This window comes from Mesoplodon mirus (genome assembly GCF_964341445.2).
Source record: "Mesoplodon mirus genome assembly, chromosome: 6".
Lineage (NCBI taxonomy): Eukaryota > Metazoa > Chordata > Mammalia > Artiodactyla > Ziphiidae > Mesoplodon > Mesoplodon mirus.
This window is the reverse complement of record NC_138982.1, coordinates 28668054-28675121: the sequence shown is the minus strand read 5'-3', so window position 1 is coordinate 28675121 and position 7068 is coordinate 28668054. Positions and strand designations below refer to the sequence as shown.

General features: G+C 41.9%; 1 pseudogene across 1 annotated transcript; it reads left to right on the top strand.

The window, feature by feature from the left end:
• The first annotated feature begins 1944 nt into the window (after positions 1-1944).
• On the top strand, positions 1945-6040 carry LOC309805926 (vacuolar protein sorting-associated protein 72 homolog; annotated as a pseudogene). Its single transcript has 3 exons — positions 1945-2041; positions 4493-4689; positions 5244-6040. The product of its transcript is annotated as a vacuolar protein sorting-associated protein 72 homolog (transcript).
• Positions 6041-7068: the final 1028 nt, after the last annotated feature.

The following is a 7068-nucleotide window of genomic DNA, read 5'->3' as shown; positions in this document are numbered from 1 at the left end:
GTATCTCAGATCATTTCACTAATGTGTATGACTACCTAGATCTTGTTTCTTTTCTTTCTCTTGAACCAAACCTTCCACTAAGAGTACTCATTGCGAGCTATGTCCATGGTGGATATTTGCCCAACATTATGTCAACCATCAGGCAAAGCTGGAAGGATAAACTCCCAGTCTCCAGTGCTCAGCCACTCTGCTCTACTGAGGTTGGTGTTGTCTTGGCTGACTGTACATTTGTGGGCCTTATATCATCTTTATCTTTTCCTAGCCAGGTTGATAGAGGCAGTTCATAGACAGATGAATGCCTCATGACAACATGTCAACCACCCACAAAATAGGCATCTGTTCTGTTCACAGCGTTATACCAGCCATCATCCCCTTCCATTGCCATGACTCCAACTCCAGCTCAAGTTTGAGCTGCTCTATGAGACTTTTCTTTTATAAAGATCTACGGGGAGAAAATGTGAAGACAGACCTAGACATTTATAGAAAGGCTTTATTTTGTACCTATTTTCATGTATCACCCAGACAAAACATGAATTCTACTTTCCCCCATTTTCATATAAAACTACATACACCACACTGTACATGTAAAACAAATTTGGAAAGGAGCCTCAAGCTGGCCTCTGAAATTGTGTAAGCAATTATCACATTTTTGTGCGCAAATGCAGTAATTATATGTGTAATTTGGCAGCTGGGTTTGAAAATTTGGCCTTAAGTGGAACATAGACAGGAAAAATAAATGTTGGAAAATGCCAATATTTTATAAAGATTTTGAATCAAATAATGGTGAAATTATTGCAAGCCATCTTAATTTTTAATTATAATGATCATTACACAATATACAATAATTTTTTTGAGGAAGAAAAGAACTATAGATCAATTGCCCATCGTTTGTGTCAGAAAAAAATGCCTCAATTCTTAGGGAAGATAATTGTATTTTTCAGAGGTTATGGTACATATTTCAAAGGCTTTCTTTTCCTATGAAGAAAAGATAGTGATTGCCTACTAGTTTGAGTTCTATGACATATTTTACTATAAGACGAAAAGGACTCTTTGTACTGATTACTTTAGAGGAAAAGTAGTATTAACTCTGTGCTTTATTTGAGCTAGTAATCTTAAATTAGACAAAGCTTTCTTTTTAAGCATTTAAGTTTTGGAATATGAGTTTATAGCCCAAATGAAGAGTAATTTAGATATCTTTGATCTAGATTTAAGTTGAAATTTTATAGTAAAATCATAGTTTTTATATTGTCATCGAGATCGAATCTAGTGCATGTGGCTTTTTCATGTGGTTATGAGTGCTGGTGACTTGGAGATGATGTAAGGAAGACCCTGGAGCAATGTTATCTCCTGTGGTTAGTAGAGTAATGGAGAGGTTAACTCTGAAGGCTCTGGAGCCTGCCAACCTGGATTCCAGTCCTGGCTCTACCACTCTGTTAGCCCTGTGACCTTGAGATAGTTACTTAATCCTTAGCCTCTCTGCATCTTAGTCTCCTCACCTGGTAAAATGGTAGCTGTAACATGCCCACCAAATAGAGTCATCGCCAGGGCAGAAGGAGATAGTCACACACGGTAGAGTGTCTGACACTGGTAAGCCTTAAACATGATAACCATTTTTGGTTTTGATCATCATTTGTGGCTCAGTGTTGAACTCCAGTCATGACTAAGTGAGAAGGAAGGCTCTTCCAGCTCAGAAATGCAATGTGAGGGCAAGAGACATTCAGTGTATACAGAAAAGTCCATGGGAAATCCAGGTTCTCCATGGTGAGGCAATGTCCCCAACAGCATGATGAAGGAAGCCCATGGTGTGGGCAGAGCTCAGTTATGGGACTTTATTTCGACTCTGTAGCAAACTATTGAGTGCTAAACTAGGGGATAAAGGAAGATGAATAAAGTCTCTCTATCAAGGAGCCTGCAATCTACAGAGGGAATGAGATAAGTGCCTGCATGACTATAATGCATGATGCAACACAGTCAGTGCCAGGGCAAATAAACAAACAAGATGCTCTGGGCATTAAAATAAAAAGGGAGAGAGAACATGCAGGTAAGTTTTTTTCCCCTTCTGCTAAAATCATGCAAATCTTCTTAGAATAGGTAACTTTTGAGGCAGGTATTGAAGGTTGTGGAGATTTTGGTTAAGCAGACATAATAGGGCTGGAGATAATCCAGTGAAGAAAAGAACATAAATGAGGCAGAGAGGAGAGAAGAAGGGGGCACCCAAGAACACCAGGGACATCCAACATGGTTGCGGGTCATGGAAATAGACCATTAAAGGAGGCTTGGCTGGATTTGGAGAGCCTTTGAACGATATGGTGAGAAGTTTGGCCTTAATTTAGTATCCAACAGGCAGCTCTGAAAGAGCAAGGTCTTGAACAGATCTGATGTGCATCAGAGAATCACTTGAAGGTTTTGTTAAAACACATATTCGGGGCTTCCCTGGTGGCGCAGTGGTTGAGAGTCTGCCTGCCGATGCAGGGGACACGGGTTTGTGCCCCGGTCCGGGAAGATCCCACATGCCATGGAGTGGCTGGGCCCGTGAGCCATGGCCCTGCTGGGCCTGTGCGTCCAGAGCCTGTGCTCCGCAATGGGAGAGGCCACAACAGTGAGAGGCCCGCGTACCGCAAAAAACCAAAAACAAACAAACAAACAAAAATACATATTCCTCACCCCCTACCCAAAGATTCTGATTCAGTAGGTCTGGGATGGAGCCTCAGAATTTGCATTTCCAATGATCTCACATGTCACACTGATGTGGTGGGTTCACAGAACACACTGAATAGCCCTGACATAGGGCACATGGCCTTCCAAAACGTTTTATTTGCAGGTCCTTATTAGTAAAAAAAAATCCAGTATACATCCTCACTATATGTATATTTATTTATTTCCAAATTATAGACAAACTACTGTGTCAGTACCTGTTATGCATATCATAAAGTCTATACCATTATAACCCAAAGAGGCTGAGCTCATGATGAAATAAGCAATTATTGTTTTATTTTTATTTTAATTAGTAATGGTACAAAAGTCTTTTTGCTCTCACTGAAATGACTGTTAAATTTGAATATGCTTCACTGTTTTCTGAAACTTAAAATTTTTCTGATACAACTATCTAAATGTCTTTCTTAATTCACTATTTTTCCAGTACTTTGTTGTAGTGGTTTTTACAATTGAGGACTATATCTCACAAAGGCACATAAATCCAAAGGAGAAAATTTCCTTTATTGGCTGTTTTAAATAAATTCCATTCACCAATTATGGAAAGGCTTTTGTTAAAATGTGACTAGTAGGTTTCCATCTTCTCTGATGTCAATCAGTTTTTCTTGCAAAGCAATAAATAGGCTTTACCATTTTTCATTGTTATCAAAATTCCACTGAAATTCTTTGTTTGGAAGAGTTAAAACTGGTTACAAAAATCTTATTTCCAAGGTTTTAGAATGTGCTGATATGAGATTTAAAAAAATAGATGATATATTTACTGATCTAGTTTTGTATCCAAATTACATAACAATGGACATCTTTCTTTTTTTTTTTTCTTTTGCAGTACGCGGGCCTCTCACTGTTGTGGCCTCTCCCGTTGCGGAGCACAAGCTCTGGACGCGTAGTCCCAGCGGCCATGGCTCACGGGCTCAGCCGCTCCGCGGCATGTGGGATCTTCCCGGACCGGGGCACGAACCCGTGTCCCCTGCATCGGCAGGCGGACTCTCAACCACTGCGCCACCAGGGAAACCCCGACATCTTTCTATATATCCTTTTCCAATGTGCTCTGTCAGTAGCCTGAGTTTCTCTCTTTTCTTCTTTTTCAGAAGAAAAGGTAGTTCCTTCTTATTTACTATTGAAACATTACTTACTTGAAGGGACAGATGGCGTTATTAATGTTATTGTTATTGTCATTTAAAAAATACTTGATAGGTAGCTTGTTATTGATAGCCTGCTTGTCATCATAGAAAAGCTTAGCATGTCTGGAACACTTGTCTTTCTGTAAATATATGTTTTTAGCCCTTTTGAGTACTTTGCCATAAGCAAATCTCTGTGTTGTAGAAAATATGTTCATGGTTACTTCCCATTTCAATTTGCTCCTAAAGAGTAAAACATATTTTAAAGATTAAAAAAGTAAACTTAAACTTACCACACTGATAGTGTTCTGTGCTTGCCTGTGTAGAGCAGAGCAGGACGAATGAATGTCACATATGATCTGCCTCAGTAATCTTAGCCAAAATCCTTTAAAACAGTTGGTAAAAGGAGTGGCCCCATTACTTACACAGCTTTACCATTAAAGAAGTAATTTACTGTTGAGAATATATCTCATGTCTATATTTTACCTTTGACGGTTTGAAAAAAAAAAAGAAATTCTTCATGCATTTTATTATTGAAACACAACCTAGCAAAAACCGTATGCTGAGACTTAGTAAAATAGAAATAGGGATACTTTCATTATATATCAAGCTCATAACACTGTGTAATTTGTCCCAATTCTTGATTTAAAAATAATTTCCAGGCTGCCGGCGGCCTGCAGGTAGTGGTGTGGGCTCTGACCTCCAAGGACCATGCTGTGTGAGCAGTGGCTGGAGGAGGTTCAGGGTCCACGAGCGGTTGGAGTCTGGGGGGCCGGGCCCTTGGAAGACCTCAGAGCACCAGCTCTCTGGGCTCCTGAGGGCAAGGCAGAAGGATGAGCTCTACCGGATAGCTTATGGGGTTTCAAAGAGGACTCAGGAGATGATGAGTACCAAGGGGATCAGTCAGACACAGAGGATGCCGTAGACTCTGACTTTGACATGGAAAAGGGGACTGAACACTCTGGTGATGGAGAATAGCCGAGAAGGAAGCATGGGGCTCCCATCAAGGAGGATAAGAAGGGCTTCCCTGGTGGCGCAGTGGTTAAGAATCCGCCTGCCAATGAAGGGGACACGGGTTCGAACCCTGGTCTGGGAAGAACCCACATGTTGCGGAGCAACTAAGCCCATGTGCCACAACTACTGAGCCTAAGCTCTAGAGCCCGTGAACCACAAGTACTGAGCCCGTGTGCCACAAGTACTGAGCCCGCAAGCCACAACTACTGAAGCCCGCGTGCCTAGAGCCCGTGCTCCGCAACAAGAGAAGCCACTGCAATGAGAAGCCCGTGCACCACAACGAAGAGTAGCCCCCGCTCGCTGCAACTAGAGAAAGCCCACGTGCAGCAACGAAGACCCAACACAGCCAAAAATAAATAAATAAAATAAATACATTTATTAAAAAAAAAAAACAAACAGGAGGATAAGGAGCCTCTCAAGAGCTTGAGGCCTCAAAATGTCAGCAGCACCTGGGCTGGTGGTGCTCAGAAAAGCCGAGAAGAGAAGGCACTGCTCCCGCCAGAGCTACAAGACAGTGCCTCTGGCCATGGGAAGTTCCTGCGCCCATCTACAGCTGTGCACACACCACATTCCTTCAGGTACAGGAGAAGCAGGGCCGGCCACGGGGCGAGAGGGGCCCCACTGGGAGTGGAGGAGCTGCTCGGGGAGGCCAAAATCACAGAGGAGCTTGACTGACATTCACTGGAGACACATGAGTGGCCCGAGGCTGACGGAAAGAAGCAGGTTCCCAAGAGACGGAAGTGCCCGGAGTCCGTCGCCACCTCCCATTCAGTGACAGTGCCACTTGTTGGGGAGCCAGGCCCTAAAGAAAAGGACTTGATCCTGCTCCCACAGCTTCTGCAGGGACTCCCGGCGCTGGACCCGTCCTCCCTCCTGCTGGCGGTCCATGTGCCTTCATCACTTTTAGGGATGAGGGGACAGTTAAGGAATGGTTTCTCCAAGGGCGGTTCCCAAAGGTCCCTGCTGGAGAGGTCTGCCCAGTGACCCATCGCCCAGCCCTAAACCAGGACCCTGTTACAGACATCTGCCACGTCACTGATCCAGCTTCAAGATCATCCCTGAGGCCTACAAAAAGTACATCGCTGTCCATGGGCTTCTGCCCACTGCCTCAGCCCTGGGAACCTGGTCCATCACCTCCTGAGCCCCTCTAAGGCTCTGGGCCCTGAGCCATACGCCAGAAAATTGTCATCAAATGAAGCGATGTCTTGTCCTCAGAAACCTCTTTCCTGCTCTGACTTGGGGCTCTTAATGTCTCCCTCCACCCCCTCACCTTCCGCTTCTGTCATCGCTGATTTTTGTCCAGCCCTTTCCTATATTTCTTTCCCCATCTTTTTCCTTAGTTCTTACTGGTTTTGTTTGTGTTTTTTAATCTAATAAAATAGAAAGATGAAAAAACAAAATTTCAGCAATGTTTTCCATGCATCTTAACAAAATGGGTTCAGATTCCACTGAAATTCTTTGTTTGGAAGAGTTTTAATCTGGTTAAAAAGTCCTGTATTTTCTGACAAAGGTGTCCATGTTGGTTTGTACCATATCATTTTGTATGTATTATTTCAGCACTCACCAAAGCAAAAAAAAAAAAAAAAAAAAAAGGATATTTGTAATTGCACATAGCCTTTTGTTTCTCACTGTTAAAAGGAAATTACATGTTTCCTGAAATTTTGTAAGACAATGGATTGAGTAATGCCTAATTTAAACATCTTTCCAAAAATTGCAGCGGCTTGTCTCTTTGTTTCGGATGTTTATTTTAAAAAATGTCTTGTGAATTGTGACTGGTTTGAATTATCATTAGCTTTTCAAAGCACAATTCTACATATGCATATCAAAGTCATTAACCAGTATGTCAAGATACTATACACACACACATACATATACACACACATATATATAAGATGTAGTTCACTGTTAATGAAAATAAATGTAAATCTATGTTTTAAATGGTCTTCTGGATAGCTTCGAATTTTTTTAGCCACTTTCTTGTCACTGATTTTATATTATAAAATGTTAGATGAAAAATCTGTACTGGGGTAAATGTGTTAATGCTGCCATTTTCTTGTTCATTTGAGCTTGCAAAATTGGTATTCTTGTCCATTGATGGCTTCTTTGCAGGAATATTTAACCAGGTGTCCATTTCCCAGAGTTAATTAAAACTCAGTTATACGGTTTGTAACCTCACTGTTACCTGGATATGCCTAAACTGTAAAGCACTAAATATGCAAGAGCG